General features: G+C 43.8%; 1 protein-coding gene across 7 annotated transcripts in view; it reads left to right on the forward strand.

Annotated features, from left to right (window-relative positions):
• Nucleotides 1-24,087, forward strand: part of PKIG (cAMP-dependent protein kinase inhibitor gamma) — a 90,842-nt gene that overhangs the window by 40,056 nt on the left and 26,699 nt on the right. For 3 of the 7 annotated variants that reach the window (XM_015148836.3, XM_015148834.3, XM_077948657.1), the window contains exons 2-3: nt 13,697-13,844; nt 20,700-20,769. The exons of 1 other annotated variant lie outside the window; for it this stretch is intronic. The gene's annotated coding sequence lies outside the window, so the exon portion shown is untranslated. 7 annotated transcript variants of the gene reach the window in all.

Consider the following 24,087-nt stretch of genomic DNA (forward strand, 5'->3'; position numbering starts at 1 on the left):
GATCACACAATTCCACCAGCCTTCCTTCTTTTGCCAATGTAACAAAAATTATAAAAGTAATACATAGACACAAAAATAAACACTCCAGGACAGAAAGATATAGTGATGAAAGTAAAAAAAATCCCCACTTGCTTTAGCCAGGCCTTCTGAAAGCTGTTTTTTACTTTAATGGTTTTTTGTAATTGTGGTGGTTACCTCCAAAACTGTAAATAAAATATACATAAACATGTAATTTTTATTTTTATTTTTTGTTATTTTATTTTTTTATTTTATTTATTTATTTTTTTGAGATGGAGTTTCACTCTTGTTGTCCAGGCTGGAGTGCAGTGGCGTGATCTTGGCTCACTGCAGCCTCTGCCTCCCGGGTTCAAGAGATTCTCCTGCCTCAGCCTCCCAAGTAGCTGGGATTATAGGCATGCACCACCATGCCAGGCTAATTTTGTATTTTTAATGGAGACGGGGTTTCACCATGTTGGTCAGGCTGGTCTTTTTTTTTTTTTTTTTTTTTTTGAGACGGAGTCTCGCTGTGTCGCCCAGGCTGGAGTGCAGTGGCCAGATCTCAGCTCACTGCAAGCTCCGCCTCCCGGGTTTTTACGCCATTCTCCTGCCTCAGCCTCCCGAGTAGCCGGGACTACAGGCGCCCGCCACCTCGCCCGGCTATTTTTTTGTATTTTTTAGTAGAGACGGGGTTTCACCGTGTTAGCCAGGATGGTCTCGAACTCCTGACCTCGTGATCCGCCCGTCTCAGCCTCCCAAAGTGCTGGGATTACAGGCTTGAGCCACCGCGCCCGGCCGGTCAGGCTGGTCTTGAATTCCTGACCTCAAGTGATCCCGCCTGCCTCAGCCTCCCAAAGTGCTGGGGTTACAGGTGTGAACCTTGCCATATCTCACACTCCCCGTGTAATCCTGCTGTGCAGAGATACACAATTTGGTATATTGTATATCCTTTTAGAGATTTAAATGTAGGCTGGGTTCAGTGACTCACACCTGTAATCCCAGCACTTTGGGAGGCCAAGGCATGAGGATTACTTGAGACCAGAAGTTCGAGACCAGCCTGGCAACATACTAAGACCTTGTCTCCACAAAAAATGAAAAAAAAAAATAGCCAGGAATAGTGGTGCGTGTCTGTAGTCCTAGTTATTCCAGAGGCTGAGTTGTGGGAGAATCACTTGAGACTAGAAGTTTGAGGTTACAGTGAGCTGTGATGATATCACTGCACTCCTGCCTGAGTTACAGTGCAAGACCCTGTCTCGAATAAATGAATAAATATAGCAGTAACAACAAAACATGGACTGTGAGCCAGGTACTATGCATTGTCTTGTTAAATCCTCATAGTGTCTGAGATGGGGGCCTGTTTACTAAAACGTAAACTTGAACCTTATGGCTAACTGGTGACTTGCCTAAACATTGCCAGTATTTGCTATGATAAGTTGTATGCAATAAATAAGATATATCTAATTATGTGTTCTTGTGTGATCATCTCTATTTAATACATTTCCACAACGAGGATGGTTTGGTTTAAAAAGTGCACATTTAAACTATTTAAACTTTTGATTCATCTTGAGAGAGGTAGTTTAGAGTGTGGACTTTGTCGTCACACATACCAGTATTTAGATTCCGACTGCCAGTTACTGGCCACTCGCTAAAATGAAACTGTACATCAGTTTGCCTATCTCTAAAGTGGAAGGATAACAGAAACCTCATACAGCTGTGAAGATTAAATGAGATGCTGCTGCAGTGTCCCTGGCTAGTATGCACCACCTGGGAAGAATGGTGTCCAAGATAGACCAGGCCCCTCATCTCACAGAACTGATATTTTAATGTGGGACAGGAGGAGGCAGCAGTGAAAGACAGGCGGTAAAGAAATTAATGAACAACAAAAAAAGTGGTGCTGTATGGACACTTAAACAGAAAGTGATGTGATAGGTAGATGGGTGTTTTTTTTTTTTGTTTTTTTTGTTTTTTTTTTGAGACGGAGTCTCGCTGTGTTGCCCAGGCTGGAGTGCAGTGGCGCGATCTCGGCTCACTGCAAGCTCCACCTCCCGGGTTCACGCCATTCTCCCGCCTGGGTGGTTATTTTAGGTTGGGTGGCTTGGGAAAGTTTTTCTGAAGAAGTGACATCTCAGCTAAGGTCTCAATGATAAGGATAGTTTTATAATTCAAAAATTCCTGGAAATAAAAACATGGGATCAAACATTACATGCTTTAGGCCAGGCACAGTGGCTCACGCCTGTAATTCCAGTACTTCAGGAGGCCGAGGCGAGTGGATCACTTGAGGCCAGGAGTTTGAGACCAGCCTGGCCAACATGGTGAAACCCTATCTGTACTAAAAATACAAAAATTAGCCAGATGTGGTGATGCAGGCCTGTAATCCCAGCTACTTGGGAGGCTAAGGCAGGAGAATTGCTTGAACCCAGGAGGCGGAGGTTGCAGTGAGCTGAGGTCGTGCTCTCACTACAGCCTATGTAATAGAGTGAGACTCAAATAATAATAGTAATAATAATAATAATAACAACAAAGTGACTTGAAGAAATTTCTAAATAATTTACATTCTATGTATAGACACGCCTCTTTTTCTTTACCATGACCAGAACTTTTTTCCTAATGTTAAAAAAAGTGGGGTTGTTCAAAGATTGTCTTAGGGATCTTCTAATGAGCTTTACTGGCAGAGGGAAAAGACAAGAAAACATGTAAGTCCCTTTTAGGAATCTCTTCTATTTCCTCTCGCCATGTTAACTGTCTACCATCACCCATTGTACTATAAACCTTTGTCTTCACTTTACTGGCCTTTTTCTCTACACCATATCCTGCCTGCATTATATGACTGGAAGCTGCCAACATGCATGTTAACTAACAAGCACTTTTTCGTCTTTAGAATTAGGCAATGCCTGGGTCAGGGGAGATGCAAGATTCAGATCAGCAATGCTTTTGCTGTAAACACAAGGCAGCTTTTAGAGTAGACTGGTTTTTCCAAACACATTCATTGGCAAGGCTGTAACAACTTCTGTGAGTTAAAACTGTGCAGAAGGCTCTGCACATGGGTTTGTTACAGTTGAGCCTTTTTCCTGTATGGCATGCAATGGGCGCATTGGGCATTGGTGAACACCGTAGACTATCATTGCTTCTCCCCAGAATTCATAGGTAATAAGACCTCTTTTGTTTGTAATGCCTGTATAATTACACATTGTTTGTGGATCTGTTCTGAAAGCCTTTAATCATTGTATGTTAATTGCACTGTAAGAAACGTTCTCTTTGTAGGTCTTGAGCGGGCCTCAGCATCTTTACAACAATACACATGTTTTTGTTTGTTTGTTGTGAGACGGAGTCTCACTCTGTCGCCCAGGCTGGAGTGCAGTGGCATAATCTCAGATCATTACAACCTCCGCCTCCCAGGTTCAAGCAATTCTCCTGCCTCAGCCTCCCCAGTAGCCAGGATTACAGGCGCCCACCACCACACCTGGCTAATTTTTTTGTGTGTTTAGTAAAAACAGGGTTTCACCATGTTGGTCAGGCTGGTCTCGAACTCCTGACCTCAAATAATCCACCTGCCTTGGCCTCCCAAAGTGCTGGGATTCAGGCATGAGCCACTTTCCCAGGTCAATATACATGTTAAATTACAGACATCATCCAGTTACTGTTTTGTTCACGTATGGGGCAAGTGTATATTTTTATATAATATACAGGTATTATAATCTAATTTCTGATTCAAGCCTTAAAGAAAATATGTAGTTCAAACTTGGAAATAAATGGATTAAAAGTCACTTGTTCTTAAAATGTGGTTTCTTTTTATAATCTTTTAAAATTCAGCAACTTAAATAAAACATCCTGAGGGCAACATGTGTTAGTGAGGGGGACTGGGGGTGGCGTGGGGAGGGAGTGTGTTTGATGAAATTGTCCAGGAGCAAAGCACCACTTACTTGAAGCCCAGAGATTTGTCATCCAAATATGTGCAGATTGCTGGTGCTATAAATAGTTTGAACTCAAGTAAACAGCCTCTTCCCCCTAACTGCTGTTTGGCCATTATTCAGATGCCAGCACAGACTGAGGAGCATCTCACACCAGGCTTAAGGCTCTTGTGCCCAAATGTTGGGCTGCTTCTCTTGTGGGGAGAGCTTCAGCTACCCTGACTTGAGATGACTGAGGGTCACATGTTCACCCTCTTTAGTTACCCCACGTTTGGCTCCCACCCCTATGCAACCTGATGTACAGTTTCATAAACATGCCTCTGCTCTGATGAGTAGCGCTGTTCTAAGAAGATTCCTGGCAACTATTAAAAAGCCCTGGGGCCCCATGGCTGTTGACTGAAGTAGATTTAGGAAGCACAGAAGTTCTTTTTTCAGGGCAGAGGCACGCATGTCTCATTTCTTTCTTTGGAACTAAGTAGAGTGGCACTGGTTGTCAGAACTGCTGCAGACTGCCTGTGCCAGCAACTCATCTGCTCTGTGCCAGGCAGGCAGGCTGCTGACATTTCAAGAGTCCCTTTGAGGACTCAAGCAACATGCTGTCATTAGAGCAACTGAGGACATTCCATGGTTTATTAGTATATTTCCTTTGGAAAAAATGTCCCCCCCCCTTTTTTAAATTCCTGCTTCGGCTGCATTGCTGCATTCATGTACAGTGACTCTTATGACAAATGCCCATGAGGAGATTATGACTGATTTAACATTTTGTTGTTGAGGGGAAGTAAGGAATGGTAGAAGAAATACTAGATTAAGGATCAGGAGCCTGGATTCTTGCGCAAGTTACCTAACTTTTCTTAGGTTTGATTTCTTCATTTGTCAAAAAGATAGTCATGTCCCTCCTGTTTCTTGTGGTTGATGAGAAAATTTATGTAAAGGTACTTTCTGGACTATACCAAACAAATGGAATGCAAAGGAGAAGTAGGGTAATGGAAGGAGCTTGGTGTTTGAGTCTCACAGGCTTAGCCCACACTGTGACCTCAAGCAAATGGCTAATGTCTCTCAGCCTCAACCTTTTCATCTGTAAAATGGGAATATCTATACTTGCCTTGCAGGAATGTTAGAAGGATTAGAAGTAACATATGTAAAGCACTGACAAATGGCAAACAATTGTTTAATAGCAATAATTGTTATTATTACACTTAATGTGGAGATATTCACTCTGGGTGATTTAGGATTCTAAACCTGAGGAAGTATTCAGTTTATAAATGTAGAGATTAGCAAAAGGCCCTGCTAGTAACTGATAGTAGCAACTGATAATAGCTACCTTTAAAAAATCCAAGTAATACATGAATATGACTTTTTAAAAAATCTCTGAGTCCAGAAAGGCATCTGTCTCCTGCTTACCTCCCCACCCTGAGGCAGCCATTTTATTTTTCAGCTTTTACTTCTTTTGGTGGTTACTTCTATTTCTCTAAATCATATTACTCCCATTTCCTTTTTTAAATGAATTTTGTTTTTGTCAGAATGGTACATGCAAATAGTTTGCCTTAGTCTTTTTTAAGGTCAAATATCATAAAAGATTTATAATAAAAACCATCTGTTCCTTGCCCCCTCCCTTTCTTTACCCTTCCTCCTATCCTGCTCCCAAGAGCATACACTTTTGATCCTTTTAGGTGTTTGATCTAGCATTTATCTCTCTATCTGGGGTTTTTTTAAATTGTATTACAGAAATTTTCAAACATGTACGAAACTAGAAAGAATAGTATAATTAATCCTCATGTACTACCCATTACCCAGCTTCAAAAATCAACAACCCATGACCAGTCTTGTTTCATCTGTGCTGGTAGCCATTTTTCCCTGCCACTAGATTATTTTGGAGTAAATTCTAGACATCATTTTATCAGTAATTACCTTAGCTTTTTTTTTTTTTTGCAACAGAGTCTCACTCTGTTGCCCAGGCTGGAGTGTAGTGGTGCAATCTCGGCTCACTGCACCCTCCACCTCCCTGGTTCAAGCAATTCTCCCGTCTCAGCCTCCCAAGTAGCTGGGACTACAGGCACACGCTACCACGCCCGGCTAATTTTTTTATTTGTAGGAGAGATGGGGTTTTACCATATTGGGCTGGTCTTGAACTCCTGACCTGAGGTGATCTACCTGCCTTGGCCTCCCAAAGTGTTGGGGTTACAGGCATGAGCTACTGTGCCCAGCCTTTTAAGGGAATAAGGATTCCTTTAAAAATATAACCACACTACTATCCCACATAAAATAATAATCTATTATTATTAGCAGCGATCTCCATGTTTTTTTAGTTCCAATCAGATCCAAACAAGGACCTCACATTACCATACTGCTTTTTCTTGACTCATCAGTTTTTTGTTTGTTTTTGAGATAGTCTCGCTCTGTTGCCCAGGCTGGAGTGCAGTGGCACCATCTCAGCTCACTGCAACCTCCGCCTCCCAAGGTTCAAGTAGTTCTCCTGCCTCAGCCTCCCAAGTACCTGGGATTACAGGCATGTGCCACCATGCCTGGCTAATTTTTGTATTTTTATTTTTGAGACGGAGTCTGGCTGTCACCCAGGCTGGAGTGCAATGGCATGGTCTCAGCTCACTGCAACCTCTGCATCCTGGGTTCAAATGATGCTCCTGCCTCTGCCCCCTGAGTAGCTGGGATTACAGGCACCTGCTACCACGCCCAGCTAATTTTTGTAATTTTAGTAGAGATGGGGTTTGGCATGTTGGCCAGGCTGGTCTTGAAACTTGAACTCCTGTCATGCAGGTGGTTTTCATCACACATCCTGTCATGCTTTATTTGACCACTGACAATCACTAATAAAAGACTTCTTTAAGGGGTAGGTCTCAGTTCATCTGTTTGTCCCATAGGCCTCTGTCCTGCCTGGGAAGCTGCTGGGTACTAGAAGGGTACTAAGGTACTAAGTGGAAGATCCTTTAGGGCACATGAGCAGGAGCAGCAGTTAGACTGAGGGCCCTTCACATGTTAGCATAAGGTGGCCAGTCTCTTACTAGAAGCCCTAGATCAATCCTAGGCAGTTCATTCAATTTATTTAAAGAGGCCTCCTGTCTTTGGCTATGGTTCTACAAAGCTTTTGGGCCCTCTGTGTGCTTCAGGTATGGGATAGAGGAGCTGGTGGCACAGGACCTTCAGTGGATTCCTTCATTTTTTGGACCTTCTGAATCTTCTCCACGCCTGCTGTCTTCAGGTCCAGAGCCTCCCTGGGGTCCCACACATTTCCTTGTCTCTCATTTCCAATGGTGCTTTCTTGTCCTTGTGCTCCAGACTTTAGTTTCTGTCATCATACCTCTCTGACCTGAACTTTTTCTATCTTCTGGAAATTATTTGAAATGAAATCCCTTGTTCTCCAATGATCCTTCTTTCAGCAAGAAGGCCCAATTTGTAGTTCAGAAGACATGGTGCTTTTTACAAAAAGTATGTTATTGTTTTACCATAAACTGGACTAAGTAGAGTGTGTGTGTGTTTAGAAAATATTTATTGAGTTTCCTATTTTATGGCAGGCACTCTTCTAGGCACTTGGGATAGATGTTTTCAGTGAACCAGGGAGACATACTGTTGACCTTGTGGAGTTTACGGTCTGATGGGGAAACACATGGACCATGTACTTATAAATATGTTAAGGGTTATGAGAAGAGACATAGGGGTACCATGAGACCATTACAGCAGGGGGAGCTAACGTGGCTCAGAGAAAAGGGCGCCCTAGGGAAGTGACATTTAATCTGAAATCTGATGGCTGAGTTAACCAAAATAAGAGGGAAGGGCCCTTCAAATTTGTATTTCAAAGTGCAGTAGCAAGTGAGAGTCTCAGACCAATAGAGAGTAGCAAGTGAGAGTCTCAAACCTTCTCCTGTTGGAGCACCAGGATGTACTACCTCAGGATAGTCCCTTGCCTTCTTTGGATCTGGCATTCCTCACCCCTAAAATGAGGAGACCACATGCTCCTTTCAGCTGCAAAAATCAGTGAGTCCAAGACTGTTTAAAGTTAAGGTCACTGTTGAAGTGAAGGTCCATCTATCCCAAAACAGCTGTAGTTGGAAACTTATCTCAAGCTAGTGGGAAGTGGTTTGAAAAAAGGCAGGGAGGGGACAGTGTGATATCCTGTGAACCTGTCCAGTTTCTAGCCACATAATCACTGGGGTCAGGCTTCTCTTCTCCTTCCAGCTCTTCTTCAGAGACACCAAATCAGCAGTCCAAAGGGGACCACAAAGTGGATCCTCAGGACATCGAACCCTGAAGAAAAAGCAGCCATGTGTACTCCAAAACCAAAAGAAATACGTCCAGCAGTGTCTTAGTCATCTTTTGTGGGTTTGATTCTCCGCCCCTCAAAAATGACTTAAGTTTCTGAATTCAAAACTGTGTGTGTGTGTGTGTGTGTGTGTGTGTGTGTGTGTGTTTTGATACAGATTATTATTCTGTCACCCAGGCTGGAATGCTGTGGCATGATCTCAGCTCACTGCAACCTCTGCCTCCCAGGTTCAAGCAATTCTCCTGCCTCAGCCTCATGAGCCTTCTGAGTAGCTGGGACTACAGGTGTGCACCACCACACCCAGCTAATTTTTTTGTGTTTTTTAGTAGAGACGGGATTTCACCATGTTGACCAGGCTAGTCTCAAACTCCTGACCTCAAGTGACCTGCCCACCTCTGCCTCCCAAAGTGCTGGGATTACAGGTGTCAGCCACCACACTTGACCAAGAACATTGTTTTAAGTGTAAGTGTGGTTCCTTCTCTGGGGCCTTACACTAGGATTGTGGTGAGATGATGTATTGTTCTCCTTCTTTTTTCCTGTTCTTCTGTATTTTCTTATCTTTTTATAATAAGCAATTATGATTATAGTTAGAACAAAATCTACTTTTATTCATAAATCTCAATCAATATGCTTCTCGATTAATTGTGTAGAGAAAACATGGACCTTCTAACTGCTTGGCATAGTGAATAAGTGAGTTGGAAATGGTATGGCAGCTGAAACCCGCCTTTGATAGGGTGATGAGCGATTGCACTGTACAGCAGCTATGTGGACTAGAAAGTGGGTAGTGGTGGCCAGCATTTCTTTATTCATATACTCCTTCAACAGATATCCGTCAGTTGCTAGCTGATGTAGTTGGAATGTTTAATGATATTGATGGATATCTGTTGGATGTCATGTTGAAATGGGAACCCCAGTGTTGGAAGTGAGGCCTGGTGGGAGGTGTGTGGGTTATGGGTACGGATCTCATGAATGGCGTGATCTCCTCCCCGTTGTAATGAGTGAGTTCTTGTTCAGTTAGTTCAAGTGAGAACTGGTTATTTTTTAATTTAAAAAAAATTTATTGGCCAGGCGTGGTGGCTCACGCCTGTAATCCCAGAACCTTGGGAGGCCAAGGTGGGCGGATCATGAGGTCAGGAGATCGAGACCATCCTGGTTAACAAAATGAAACCCCGTCTCTACTAAACATACAAAAAATTTAGCCAGGCATGGTGGTGGGTGCCTGTAGTCCCAGTTAGTCGGGAGGCTGACTCAGGAGAATGGCGTGAACCAGGGAGGCGGAGCTTGCAGTGAGCCAAGATGGTGCCACTGCACTCCAGCCTGGCAACAGAGCGAGACTCCATCTCAAAAAAAAAAAAAAAGCATGGGACTACATGTGTGCACCACCATGCCCAGCTAAATTTTTGTATTTTTAGTAGAGATGGTGTTTCACCATGTTGGCCAGGCTGGTCTTGAACTCCTGACCTCAGGTGATCTGCCTGCCTCGGCCTCCCAAAGTGCTGGGATTACAGGTGTGAGCCACTGTGCCTGGCCCTGGTTGTTTAAAAAGAGCCTGGCACTTCTCCCTCTCACACTTGCTCCCTCTCTTGCCGTGTGACATTCCGGCTCTCCTTTCCCTCTACCATGTCTAAAAGCTTCCTAAGGCCTCACCAGAAGCAGATGCCGGTGCCATGCTTGTTAAACAGTCTGTAGAACCGTGAGCCAAATAAACCTATTTTCTTCATAAATTGTTCAGCCTCAGGTATTCCTTTATAGCAATGCAAAACGGACTAACACTCTGCCCCAACAAATTAATCAATCTGTGTCTGTGATTTTCTCCTGTGTCAGGCGGGGATAATAATTATACCTACCTCATAGAGCTCCTTATGGGATTAAATTAGGTAATTTATATAAAGCAGTTAGCATACAACTGGGCACACCTGTAATCACAACACTTTGGGAGGCCAACGCAGGCAGATCACTTGAGATCAGGAGTTCAAAACCAATCTGGGCATATGACGAGACCCCCGTCTCTACAACGTAAATAAAATAAACAGAATATTACCTGGTATATGGTAAATATCCAATATTAGTTTTGGGGTTTGTTTATGGATTTCCTTATTTTAATAAGTATCTCATAATATGTACAAAATGCTGGTAAATTAGACACAGATCTTTTCCTTAAGAAGTTAGGATTCTGGCAGAGAAAAAAGACCTGCCCCCAAATAAATATGTGTCAACAGAGAAAAGGGTGTGTTTCTTAAGAAACAGAGAGTACTAAGGAAATTCAGAGGAAGGAGAGACCCCTTCTAAACTGGGGGTAGAGGGTGGAATTAAACAGCCAGAGTTTCCTTCATCCTCAAAGGAGCTGATACTACTGTCTGTGAAAAATAGCCAAGTTTCCTGAAGGGAAGCCCTTTAAGAGGCGGTAGTGCAAGGGGGTTGTGGATTCAGGACTGGCCCCACACAGTCCCTAGTTAGAGCGCAGGCTGTGCCCCTTGCTCCCGTGAGCCTTTGAGCAGGTTAGTGTGCTCACCATGCATCTGTTGCTACAGCTGTAAGATGTAAATATTAATAATATCTCCTGTACCTGATTATTGTGAGGATGACATTAAGTGGTGTTTACAGAGTGCTCAGTGCACAGCGTGGCCCCTGCCCACATAAGTGTGTCCAGTATTGTCAGTTAAAGAAGAAATGAATGTGTCAGTGTTGCTTTGGTTCTGTCTTCCGGGATTCTGTCACAGACATAGAATTACTCAGTTCACAAGGGAAGTGATACAAAGTACATGTTGTTGAAGAAAATGATGTTGTTTTTATGAATGGGCTCCTTACTATTATTTTTGTTCAAGTAACAAAACATGATTCAAAGCACCCATCTCAAGAGCCCAGCCTCATTTCCTGACGCCTACTCAGGCTTCTGGAATAAAGGCTCAGCCAAACAATGGCCCCGACCTCCAGCTCCTCCAAACTGAGTGCTGCTGCTGAGAACAGGCCTGACAGCTCTGGGTGGGCTTTTGTTCGTTACTCATCCTGACATTCTGGAGAAATACAGGACCCTCTTTATTTAAAATGACTTTATTTCATTGTCACATCACCATTAGGGCAAAGGATGATGAAACGGTCAGAATTAGACAAGAAATATTCAAGTCTTTTTCAATGTATAGTATGTGCCAGGCACATAACCAACACAAGAACCTTGGAGAGTAAGGCTATTCTTCTTCTCATTTTACACTGGGAAACCAAGGCACAGCAAGAAGGTCTAGTGTCCAGAAGGAAGCCCAGATCTCTCTGAGCTGTGAGCGACTGCTCTCTGTGGGTTACCAGAATGGTGGGGTTTTTTTTTTTTTTTTTTTTTTTTTTTTTTTAAGACAGAGTCTGCACTCAGCTGGAGTGCAGTGGTGCAATCTCGGCTCACTGCAACCTCCGCCTCCCATGTTCAAGCAATTCTTCTGCCTCAGCCTCCCAAGTAGCTGGGACTACAGGCGCACACCACCACATCTGACTAATTTTTTTTGTATTTTAGTAGAAATGGGGTTTCACTGTGTTGCCCAAGCTGCTCTTAAACTCCTGAGCTCAGGCAATCCACCCGCCTGGGCCTCCCAAAGTGCTAGGATTACAGGCGTGAGCCAGCACGCCCAGCCAGGCTGGTGTGGTGTTTATTCCACAGCAGTCCTATGTCCCATTGTTGAAAAGCCTTCAGATTGGCAAACTCCCTCCTCATATAGCCTGTTTTCTTGGGTGTTTTTGATAAGCATCTATGTTTTCTGAGAACTAGTAAAAATGCTCATTAAACCATAAACTACCACAGCCTCTTCCCCACTACAGAGAGCTGCTTTCCCAGTAGAGCTCCGGTCCCACCTTCCCATCACCATCGAAGTGGCATTGAAACATATCACATCTGCTCCCTTTGAGAGAGTTAGTCGAAGCCCAGTCTTGCTTCAGGCCACATAGGATTTGGGTAGCAAAGCAAGGAAAGCAGCCTCTCCGACCTCGTGGCCTGCGTGCTTCCTTTCCCAGGCTGGCTGCAGCAACCGTTTTGAGAAATGGCGTTGGCATTGTCGTGTGTGGCATGTGTGCTGACCTAGTTAGGAGTTGAGGCTTCATTTCTAATTCTGTCCCTTTCGTTTTGAGCTGTGTGACCTTGGGCATGTCACCTGACTTCTCTGTATATGTCTTCTTATCCAGGAAGGAGAGGTTGATCATGTAGCCTCATAGCACTTACCTCACTCTCCTAAGGATGCTATGAGAATCAAATGAGATTATGTACAACGAGAGCAAACATTGATTCAATACTTACTATGTACCAAATACTTTCAATTTCCTTACATGTGTTTTTTAATTCTCACAATCCTAAAACAGAGGCACGGGTATCCCACTTGACAGTGAAAAAAACTGAAGTTCAGAGAAATTAAGTCACACAGGACTCAGATCCACATCTGTGGCTCCCAAATGATGTTCCTAACCACTATGCATGTCACCTTGCTTCCCATTGTACACAAAAGTAGAGAGATGTTCTTTGTCTTTCCCATCAAGCATTCTCCAAATGCAAGAAATGATCTCTCGTAACCACTGCTGTTCCATGTTGGTCCCTAAGGACACTTACAGTCTCTTACTTGTTTGTCTTGTCTTGTAGTTTATGCTGCTGCTTTTCATGTCCCTAAGGACTTGTTCAGTGAATTCTTTTGGTTTCCTTCATAAAGGGGGTAAAGGTGCCCAGCTGAGCCTGGCATCTTGGGTAATGGCCTCTGACTTCTCCAGGGTTCTTCCTTCCCTCAAGCATGTAGTTGGGTAGCTTGTAGTAAAATGCTCTGTAATGCATTTGTTGATAAGCTCCCCAGTCACTGATGTTTAGTCATTGAATCTCAGAAGTGGAAAGCAGCAAAGCCAGCATTTTGTTGATAGGGAAACTGAGGTCCAGAGAGGGATGTAACTTGCTTGAGGTCATTCATTCAGTTGAAAGCCTGACCAAGACCGGAACCCAGTTCCCCAGGGGACAGACCAGTGCTGTTTCCAAGCCTTCCCCGTGGGCACACATCACCTGCTCTACATGAAGGACAAACTCATGTACTGTGCCCAGCATGTACCTAGGAGACTTGGGAGAAATTAAACAACTTGGAAAATTGGACAGGAAGAAGGAGATAGGTGTGGGGTGGGGTGAAGATCTCCACCTTAACTAGTATATTATATACCAAAGAAAGGAATTAAACACATGGGAAAGCAGACAACCCACTAAGAAGCAAAGGAATTTACCCAGGAACCCTGGCTCAGTGAGTGGATAGGAAACCTTTTGTCACTAAAGCTGCAGGGTTGAAAATTGAAGGAAGGATGTTAGGCGAGCGTGGTGGCCTGGGATGCAGTTACAGCCCCCTGGCTCATTGTCCAAAGGAAATGGATCTCTCCCGTGGACAGAGAGGTGGAAACTGAGTGAGTGAGTTGTGTGGTTGACATCATCAGGCTGAGCATTGGATTACAACAAATGGGGACTTACTTGGCCCGAGACATGGGAAACACCCACTAAAACCTCAAAGTGCTTTTCATTTAGGAGACACGGGGAAGAGACAGAGAGCGGGGTAAAGTGAGAATCCTGCCTGCACCACAGGTCTGGACTGCTAACCTTGAATCCTGGTTTCGTAAATTCTGCCTCCGCTTCTGACTGAGGACCGCTGGATTTTGAGGAAACTTTTGCTCTTGTAAGTAGAACTTTACTCTCCTCCCCTGCCCACCACCCCCAGGGAGAAGCAGAGCTTGGAGGCAGAGCTCTCTGGAGAGCTTGCTTTCCAGCCTGTTGGCCACAAAATGTCTATTTTTATATAATGATATATGTGAGCTTGCTCTGAAAATTATGGCCTTGTCTGAAACTGCCTAAGGCTAGTCAGGAGCCTCAAGTCTCACAGATGGGCCCCATTCAGATGCCGTTTCATTTTTACCCAAAGAACTTTGACAGAGTATTCAGAGCTTTAAAAGCAGCTCCTTGTTCCAAATATAGGTGAAGAAATAAACCTTCCCTAAGAAATTGGTGTTTGTAAAACCCTTACTTTTTTTCTGATTACAAAGGTGGTATAATAATTTTTAAACATTCTAGAAAGAAAAGTCTCCGAAAGTGGTGAAAATTCCCCATGATCTTCCCCCTCAGGAATATGATTGTTGTGTTAAATTTCAGTTACAGATACGGTCAGACTTCATGAATTTATCACATATAAACCCAGTGCTACAGCAGCTATGTGGAAAACTCCAAGATGGAAAGGGGTTGGGAATCTTTAACCTTGGGTTTGCGATCTTTTTATTGCTTCCTTTTAAAAATTTGCTGTTTATGCCTAGAATATAAACAGGACATGTAAGCCCTTAGGCGTTTTATTTGTTGGTATCTGTTTTCAGGGTTTGAAACTAAGCAAGCTACTCTGTAGAGAGGAAAACCCAGGTCCCTTACTTGGTGGGTCCCTGAACTGAGGGTTCCTAGGTGGCTTGAGATGGCTTGCAGTGTGTGGGAGCCCACCTCCCCCGTTAGCAGGTTAAGTATATTTGAAAAGTTACAGCTAACAGGGAAAGATTTCAGCTTAAACAAAAAGCTACCATATATTAGAAGGGTCACCCGAGGAAACTGTCACCTTGGGCAAGTGTTTCACACTCTCTAGGTCTTGTTTCTTCATTTGTACCTAATGAGGGGACAAAACTAGATGATCTCTGTATTTCCAAATTCAGTATGAAACGAACTGTCTGTATTTCTTTTCCCTTTGTGTTGGGCCCTTATGGCTTTAGGAGCAAAGTATCCTAGGTTTTTGGTTTCCCAGAAGAGCTAAAACCGGGTGCCTGGAGGACAGTTAAAAGAAGACATAAAACAGGCAACATTAAGTTACTTCTGAGTTTTTATGGGTCTTTTTCAGGTTAGGTGTTCTTGAAGAAAGACAAAGACAAAGTCTCAGTGGTGTGTGTATGTGCACACGCATACACAAGCACGTACACTTGGGGAGAGCGGAAAGAAGGAATTGACATTATTGAGTATCTCTTAAGCACTAGGCCCTATCTTATGCTCAACCCTTTACAGAGCACTAGATGGTCAGTATTATTCCCTCCCGTCACTGACTGAGGGCAACCATCTACTTATAGGCTCTCATATTATCCTGAACCCCTTCATGTTTGACTGAACTGTATTTACATAATTACTGGCGTAACTTCAGTTCCCCATGTCTCCACTAGACCATCTGCACCCTCTCTGCGTGTCTGTCTAGCCCATCACTATGCCCCATTGCCTAGTAGAAAGCCTGGCACGTAGGTACAAAGGAGACATGACGTAATTTAAATGTAAAGCCCACCATCCTAGTTCCTAGTTTGGCAAGAGAGGGAGAAGAAAGGGGAAAATCCCTCTATTTGCCCCTGTTTCATCATTTAGCATAGACCTACCCCCTCCTGCCACAAGGGAAGGATAGCCACAGCCAGAGTGCAAAAAAAAAAAAAAAGCAAAAGACATCAGATCTTTAATTTTGAGTTTCTAAGGTGCCAGGTCTTAACTAATTAAGGGGTTTTTTTTCTTGCTTTCTTTCTCTCTCTCTTTCTTTTTTTTTCTTCTTTTTTTTTTTTTATCTTTAAGCGCATCAGAGACCCTAATCCTCAGGAAGTTGTGGTATTTAGAAACTATTTGTTTGAATTAAGGTTTTAGTTAACAGGAGGGTTGTCTGCCAGGCTGGAGTGCAATGGCACAATCTCGGCTCACTGCAACCTCCACTTCCCGTTTTTGTTCAAGTGATTCTTCTGCCTCAGCCTCTCGAGTAGCTGGGTTTACAGGCGTCTGCCACCACGTCTGGCTAATTTTTGTATTTGTAGTAGAGATGGAGTCCCTTGGCACTTCTTAAAGCTGCAGTCTTCCCCAGCATTTCATCCCATCGAAGGTGGACTGTTGCTGCCATGGACCCACTCATGGGCATGGGCAGTGGGAAGGCCAGGGCCGCCTCTGCTTCATCCCAGCCCCCCCGGGATCTTGAGATTTGGGGTAATCAAAAAAGCCACCTTTTTTCCTAAGGTAGTAGTGAGGAGGTGATGTTCCAGAAGGAAGGTACCTAGATTTTGTGGTCCCTGCCAGGAAGTGGAGAGTGGAAATATGGAATGCCTCACACTCCTCAACTAGGCCTTCATGTACCAGATGAGGGCGGCTTTCAGTTCTTGTTTTGTGTGTCAAAGCTGCTCCTGTTATCAGTGTGTGTTTCCTGATCTACCCCACCTCAGTCACTCCCGGCAGTGAGTTTAGGGCATCTTGGGAGTGGAGGTAGGTTGTGGAAAAGACGTGTCCAGAGATCCTATTTGGCTTTTGTATCTTCCTGAAATAAATGCCACACACAGGGCTGGGCATCTCGGATATGCTGACTTCTGTTAATCTTCACAGCAATGATGTGAGGCAGAGATCATCTCCATTTTACACATGAGAAAGGCACAGAGAGGTGCAGTGGATTGCCCAGAGTCTCACAGCTGGCAGGGGATAGAGCTTGAGTTCCCAATGAGAACTGGCTATCCCCGAAGCCCTTGAATATTTCACCATACTGCAGTGCCTTTTTCATATCACCTCCCTGGATTTCAGTCACTCCATCTGTTAAATGATGATGAGTGAACTTGAGTCAGAAGTCAGAGTAGTGTTTTGGTTTTAATTTGAATGCCTTTGGGCAGGTGTGTTCTCCAGTTCATTGCCATTTGTGCATTCCCCTGCCCCATCACTTGTGCCCTCTAGTCTCCTCCCTGGCCCCTGGCCCCTGGCCCCTGTGGGAATTTGCAACCCTGCGTCTGGTTGGTGTCCGCCATCTCTTTCAATTTAGACAATCTAGAGTTCGGTGAGAAATTGGAAAGGGATAGCAGGTAAGAGCTCTGCTCTCACCACCTCCTAGCCGGGAGATCCTAGACTGATCACTTCACCTTATAGAACCTACTTCTTTTTCTGGCAAGTGGGGGGTCACAGTCATACTGACCTCAAAGGGGTACCATGTGGATGAAATGAGATAGGGCTCATAAAGCACTTACTTGGTACAAAAATACATGCTTAGGATTAGCTGCTCTCAATTTCCAGAAAGAGAATGTCAGCCAGTGTACACAAGCATCTGCCCCCTCAGACATAGGATGGCATTTGCATGAGAAACTGGAAGTTATCTTTGAACTCATCATTTTGAAACCCCTGTGATGGACCCTGGAGCTGCCATATTGGCTCTTCAAACATTATTTCCTGTCACCCAGTCAAGTGATGCTGAACCTCACATCAGCCAGCCAGTGCTGAGGCCAAAAGCAGAAGTGGGTGCTGTTCTCTTGGGACCAGAGGACCCTGGCCCAGCCACTTAAGGAAGAAGCTGGTAGCATGTGCTGGGTGTGACAGACAAGAAGCTGAACTGGCCCAGTTAACTCTGCCAAGTGCTTTCACGAGGGGCCAGAAGGAATTCCTAAGTGGAGACTGAGGTGGAAAATCTAAAGTTCTGGGAAACAGGTTATTAATCATGACCCTAGGCTGAGCTCACTACCTCCTGGAAATCCTTCAGAAATGCCTTAGGAAAACTTGGAGTACTGCTCCTTCAAAGAATGGTTTCTTTGGAAGTTGCCATCGGCACCTATGCTGACTGATTATGAATTGCAGATTAGAACACATAATGCATCAGCTCTTACTGGAGGAAGCCCCTTTTCCTAAAAAGTCTCTTTTTAATCTTTCAAGAAATTACAGGTTTTAGCTTAGCTCTTCAGAACTGAATAATGGCCCTTCATGGCACTGAAGAAAGTATTCGGTGTATTCTTACTATGTCCCAGGGACCTAGGTCAGTTTTAGTACTGTTTTAGTACTTTATCAGTGTGGCCTTTAACATTCCATAAATGTACGTTGAGAGCCTGTTAGTACTAAGCACTGGGCTAGAGGACCGGGTAAAGACACTCCCTCTGGTCTTGTGGAATTCTCTGTCCATCAAGGGAAGATAGGCAGAGGAGTGAATAATTTTAATGGCATGTGAAAAGTACTGCGAAAGAAATATGCACAAGTGCTCTAAAATGCCAGACACTGGATCAGCATCTTGTGATGGTCCTGATCTTGCACTGGGTTGATTCCTTCTGCTCTCTCCCTACAGTTCCTGACTCTGAGAGCTTTGCCAGCATTTGCATTAGGAAGCAACTGAGAGCTGCCCCTGCTGAAGCACTCATTTCTGGCACCTTCCTATCCCCTGTGGCTTCAGAGGAAAGAACACTTCCTCACAAAATGTATGGGCCCCACCTGAGAGGGCCCTGAATCTGAAGTCCAAAGTTGTAGTAAGGAAACAGAGGGACGGGTGACTTTTGTAGTCTAAAATCGCCACTGATTTTCCATTGGTTTGTTTTTATAACATTTATTGTGGATTTTTTTTTCTGATTGCAAAATTAGAATATGTTTAAGGGAAGAAAAGCTAGATAGTACAGAAAAACACACTTAAAATAAATCATCACTCAGTGATTTCACTTCTCTGTTTTTGAATAAGGGCCTGTCTCCCAATCCCCCCACCCACACCACTGTATTTCAAGTTTAGCTCTAATTTTAATTTCTCCCTGGGCAGAGTCTCATGTTTGTTTGCATATCTCAAAGGTGCTTGTGTTCTGGGCTCCAGTCACTACTATCTGCAGTTGGTTAGAGCCTGCGGCCATCATTTATATTTTCCTGTGCGTGTGCATGGATTCATCTACTGCTGAGAACCCTTTATGTGTTAGGCATCCTGCAAGGTGCTATGGGGAATGTCAGGGTAAATAAGACTTTGAGGTTGGAAAAAAAGACTCAGATAACATGAACACATTGTGAAAATGCCCCAAGATAGGGACAGAGTCCTGTAGAAAGCCTAAGAAATTGGAGGAGCAGTAGCATTTGAGCTGAGCCTTCAATAAATTTTTCACGTATTTAGCCAGTATTTTTTGAGAACCTAATACCCGCCAGGCACTGGGCAAGGTGATAGGTGGATGATATTAAATAAAACAGGCATGGCCTTTACCTGCATGAAGTTACAAGCACAACTGGTGACTTTAAGAAGTCAATAAGCAGGGGGAGTGAAAGAGGAGAGTGTGGCTGGGGTCTTCCTTGAAAAGGTGCTATTGAAACTGAGAAGAGGGCTGGGCGCGGTGCCTCATGCCTGTAATCCCAACACTTTGGGAGGTCGAGGCGGGTGGATCACCTGAGGTCAGGATTTCAAGATCAGCCTGGCCAACATGGTGAAACCCCGTCTCTACTAAAAAAATACAAAAATTAGCCGGGTGCGGTGGCACGCGCCTGTAGTCCCAGCTACTTGGGAGGCTGAGGCAGGAGAATCGCTTAAACTTGGGAGGCAGAGGTTGCAGTGAGCCAAGATCGTGCCGTTGCACTCTAGCCTGGGTGACAGAGTGAGACTCCATTTCAAAAAAAAAAAACTGAGAAGAGGAGTCAGTTATACCAAGAGTAAAGGAGGGAGAGGGAGTAAAGAAGGGTGCTGGATTATTCCTTCCTTTGCTCATTATTGATTCTAAAAACCTCACTTATTTTCTGTATTCAGTTTCCTTTCTATTGGAGAGTATTCTTGGGGCCTGTGAATGGTAAACTTGCCCAGTCTTTGTTTGAAAATATCTTTTGCCCTCACACTTGATATGTTAGCTAGATATAGAATTTTTTGCATAGCATGTGTAATGAATGTGGAAGTTACACATGCCTCTTTAAAAGTTTTACGTGCCTCTTTAAAAGTTTTCAATCAAAACAGAAATAGATAATGTACAAAGTGAAAGTCTTTCATTTCTTTTCTCACAGTTTCTCAAAAGAGAAGAATTTTTTTCGAAAGAGAGAAATTTCCCAGGGAGAACCATTGGTTGCAGTTTGCCCTTTTCTATGTATACTTAAAATTGTTTAAAGTGTAAAGTATGTATACTTTTTAAAAATGTGCATGTACACAAATGCTGCACTTTTTTCTTTTTTCTAAACATAAATAATCACGTTCACATTTGAGCTGGACACAGTAGTTCACACCTGTAATCTCAGCTACTCAGGAAGCTAAGGGTGGATGATTGCTTGAGGCCAGGAGTTTGAGGCTACAGTGAGCTATGATCGCACTAGTATACTCCAGCCTGGGGACAGAGTGAGACCTTGTCTCTTAAAATTTAAAAAAAAAGTAAATATTTTTTTAAATTAAAAAATGATAATATATGCAATTTTACAATATACTTTTTAACAATCAAGCATGTACATTTTCCCATATCAGTACAATGAAATCTCCTTCATTCTTTGAAATAGCTGTATAGTTTCTCATGGTATTGATACACCATAATTTAACTGTTTTTCTATTAATAGACATTTAAGTTGTTTTCCCCCCTTGCTTTTGCTACTGTACAGTGTTTCACTGAGTATCTTTTTACTTAGGTAAATATATCTGTAGTATAAATTCCTGGACATTTCAGGAATGTGACGTGTCCAGGAATTTCACCCCAAAGGATATGTGTGCACATTTAACATGTTAATAGGTATTGTCAACTTGTCTTCCCAAAAGATTGTTTCAATTTATAATCCCAGAGTATGTATAGCTCTAATTTTTGCTTTTCTTCTGGTTCCTTAGAATTCCCATACTGATTAGTCAACAGTGGAAAATCTGAAGAGATGCAAGCAGGAAAAAGAAATTAAACCAGGTAGGTAGTGATGCTGTTCATACTCTACTGCCAGAGCAGCACACATTTTTGCCTGAATATCTTTATTTCTGGCCGAAGGAAGAAAATACATAAGTTCCAAATGAAATTAGTGGGAGATTTTGACCCTATGAAGAAAAAACAGGATGGCTCTTTTCAAAAGTTGTATACATAACATCACGCTGCAATTTCACAGTCAAGATTCCATTTTCAGGCAGTTTTTTGTAATAGCATCAGAAAGACAGTTTACCTCTGGTGGCTTAAGAGGGGATGGGTTTCCCAGCCATGTACTTCAGCAGGTGCAATCATACACAGGAGTTACTAGCAATGTTGGGCCTGGTGCCAGCTTTCTTCTCCGCCAAGAGTTTTCTGTAAAGCTGTTTTCACAAAGACCGGGGCACATTATGGGAATTTTCATTTTAATGCTGTAATAGAGAAGCAAAAGCAGGCAAAACCTAACCCAAAGAAATGGGTTCGGCCCAGTAGTCTGGTGAGAGGGGATGAAGATGCGGTTCCTCCAGCTGAGAACAAATTGCCATTCACAGAGCACAAGTGGCCCGCCTGGCAGTATGGCCACCTTGGGTCAATGTCCATAGTTTATGATGTCTAAATGTTTCTGGCATAAGTTAATAATTTTAAACTCAGGGTAGCATAATAATTGACTTTTTACCTAAAGCAGCAGTATTTATCAACAAATCTGGTGAATTTCTTTGAATTGTCAAGTTGGAAGTACTGGGTCCACAGAGATCTTTTTACCCACCGGGCATCTATCGGCATCCATGGATGTAGTTGTTAAGGTATCAGAATTGAAGGCTATTCTGGATTGGCCTACACCCACCTGGACCTTCTCCATAGCTGGAATTTTCATAAGGAGGCTAAAGAGCCTGGGGATGAGCGCTTTGCTCTGAAGAGCTTGCGGAATCCACTGTGCGTCTGTCCATAAGCTAAGGATGGTGTGAGAACTGAAAGCTGCATGAGAGAGAGAAGGTCTTGTGATTTTCTCTCTCGTCAGCACTGTAGGGGCACAGTGCAGCTGTGTCTGGTGCAGCTCAGTTTATACTCCTGCCTCAGCCAGGAAAAGTTTTTTCATTTTTACATTAATTTAGCAGATATTTATGGAGCATCTTCTATAAATTGGACACCAGATAACAAAGCAGAAGTGGCACAGTCCTTGCCCTCAGGAAGCTTATGGGTATGGCTGACAATGGACTAGTAGCAGTAGTCTGTGGTAGGTCCAGAGGGCTAGTGGGCGGAGGGTGCTGAGGCTTGAAAGGTATGCAGGAGATGACTTGGAGAAGAGTGGACAGGGAGAGGCTGGGGGCTTGTGGAGAAGCACGGCGAAGGCCTGGAGGCTTGGGGGGTGCAGCACTCCATGGAAATTCCATGGGCTGAACACAGTGCAGAGGGGGTGCCCTGGCTGGAGTTGAGTCTAGAGGTGGCCATGAATGAATCAGAACTTTATCCTGATGGCTCTGAATGGAAAGTCACTGGAGGGTTTTAAGCAGGGAAGAATTGTGAGTCAGGCTTAGGAAGGAGACTGTCTAGCTCCAGTTTGGGTAAGGGACTGAGAGAGTTCCGCACTGTGCCTGGCCCACTCTCTTCTTAGCGCCTGTGCTTCTCCTTCCCTCGGACCTTCAAGAGGTCAGAGGACAGAGCCCGAAGTCTGAGATAAGATAGCCTCCTTGGGGAGAGAAGAGGAGTGGTGCTGGGTGGGTGGGAGGGGGCACCCAGTGTAAAGCAGAGTGTACAGGTGGCCTTAGACAAGTCACTTCACACCTGTGAGCTTCAGCTTCCTTATCTATTAAATGAAGATAATAAGTATTACTCTTCTTTTCTCTCATCTTATGAGATATCCTCAGGATATCTCAAAATATCATAGATATTTTACATGCCCAGCAAGGGCTTCCAGAGAAATCTCTCTGTTTTGTTTGCCATGTTAGGATTTGTTGAAATCCTCAAGCACATATTAAGTGCATCCTGTCACTGCAGCTTATCCCCTGGGATGAAAGTAGTGAAGAAGCCCTAGCCTCAGGATCAGTCTCACAGCTCTCTCTCCCTGCAGCCAAGAAGGACCAGTCTACAGAGGGGAGGGAGCAAACACAGACTGAAGGCCAGGTATGTGCTGGGCCACACCCACAGACAAAAGAGTGCTTGGGCAAGGCTGCTAAAACTATTATTTAAGCCATGTGCCAGGCGTGATAAGCACTTACATCCTTCTCAGCCTCATTTAGTTTGATCTTATAAAGTACATATATATTATCTCCATTTGATAGATGAGGAAACTGAGACTCAAAGAGGTGGAACTGTTTGCTGGTAGTGACACAATTAGGAAGAAGGAGAAGGGCCGGAGTCTTGAGTCCGTGCTCTCTGACTTCTGTGTGTAGTGCCTGCCATTCTGCGGTGTTCCTTCAGATCTTTCAGACAGTGCAGAGGAGGCAGAGGAATCAAGGGACAGCTATTCTCTTACAAACCTTGAAAATCCTGTACAGAGCCCTCAGACAACCAAAACATGGTCCAGAACTGAATCCTGGGGCCAGCACATCCATTTAGCACTTTTCTCAATCAGTCCTTTTCCCCAGGTGCATTAAACAGGGCAGCTGCCTTCCCACCATTTGGGCAAACTGCTTGGCAGCTAGGAGTGTGCCTGCTCATCTCCCAGGCTACTTGGCTTTGCACCTCAGCAAGGAGGGCAGGCCATGCCCCCAGGGAAGCACATAGTTATTATTCCTTCTGCCGGAAGGACACCCCCTAATCTGGTTTGCCATGGACACTGAAGTCACTCCCTGTCTCCTGGCCATGAGGAAAACTCCTTTGAGAGGAGCCAGTGAAGCCAGTGGACAGAGTAAAAAATGAGAATCCTGCCTGGCTGAACAAGATCTCTAATGCCTAGTTCTGGAAAGAGTTGAGGCTATGTCCACACCAAGCCATTTAAAGAATCTGCCCAGTAGAATCAATATTGTCAAAACGTCCATACTACCCAAAGCGATCTACAGAATTAATTCCATTCCTATCAAAATTCCAATGGCATTGATTACAGAAATAGAACAAATAATCCTAAAATTCCTGTGGAACCATGAAAGACCCCAAATGACTAAGGCAATCTTGAGCAAGAAGATCTAAGTTGGAGGTATCACACAACCTGATTTCAAATATTATAGACTGGACATGGTGACTCACACCTGTAATTCCAGCAGTTTGGGAGGCTGAGGCAGGAGGATTGCTTAAACTTAGGAGTTCGAGACCAACCTGGGCAACATAGTGAAACCCTGTTTCTATAAAAACAAAATCCAAAATTAGCTGGGCATGGTGGCATGCACCTGT

Source organism: Macaca mulatta, chromosome 10 (assembly GCF_049350105.2).
Source record: "Macaca mulatta isolate MMU2019108-1 chromosome 10, T2T-MMU8v2.0, whole genome shotgun sequence".
NCBI lineage: Eukaryota > Metazoa > Chordata > Mammalia > Primates > Cercopithecidae > Macaca > Macaca mulatta.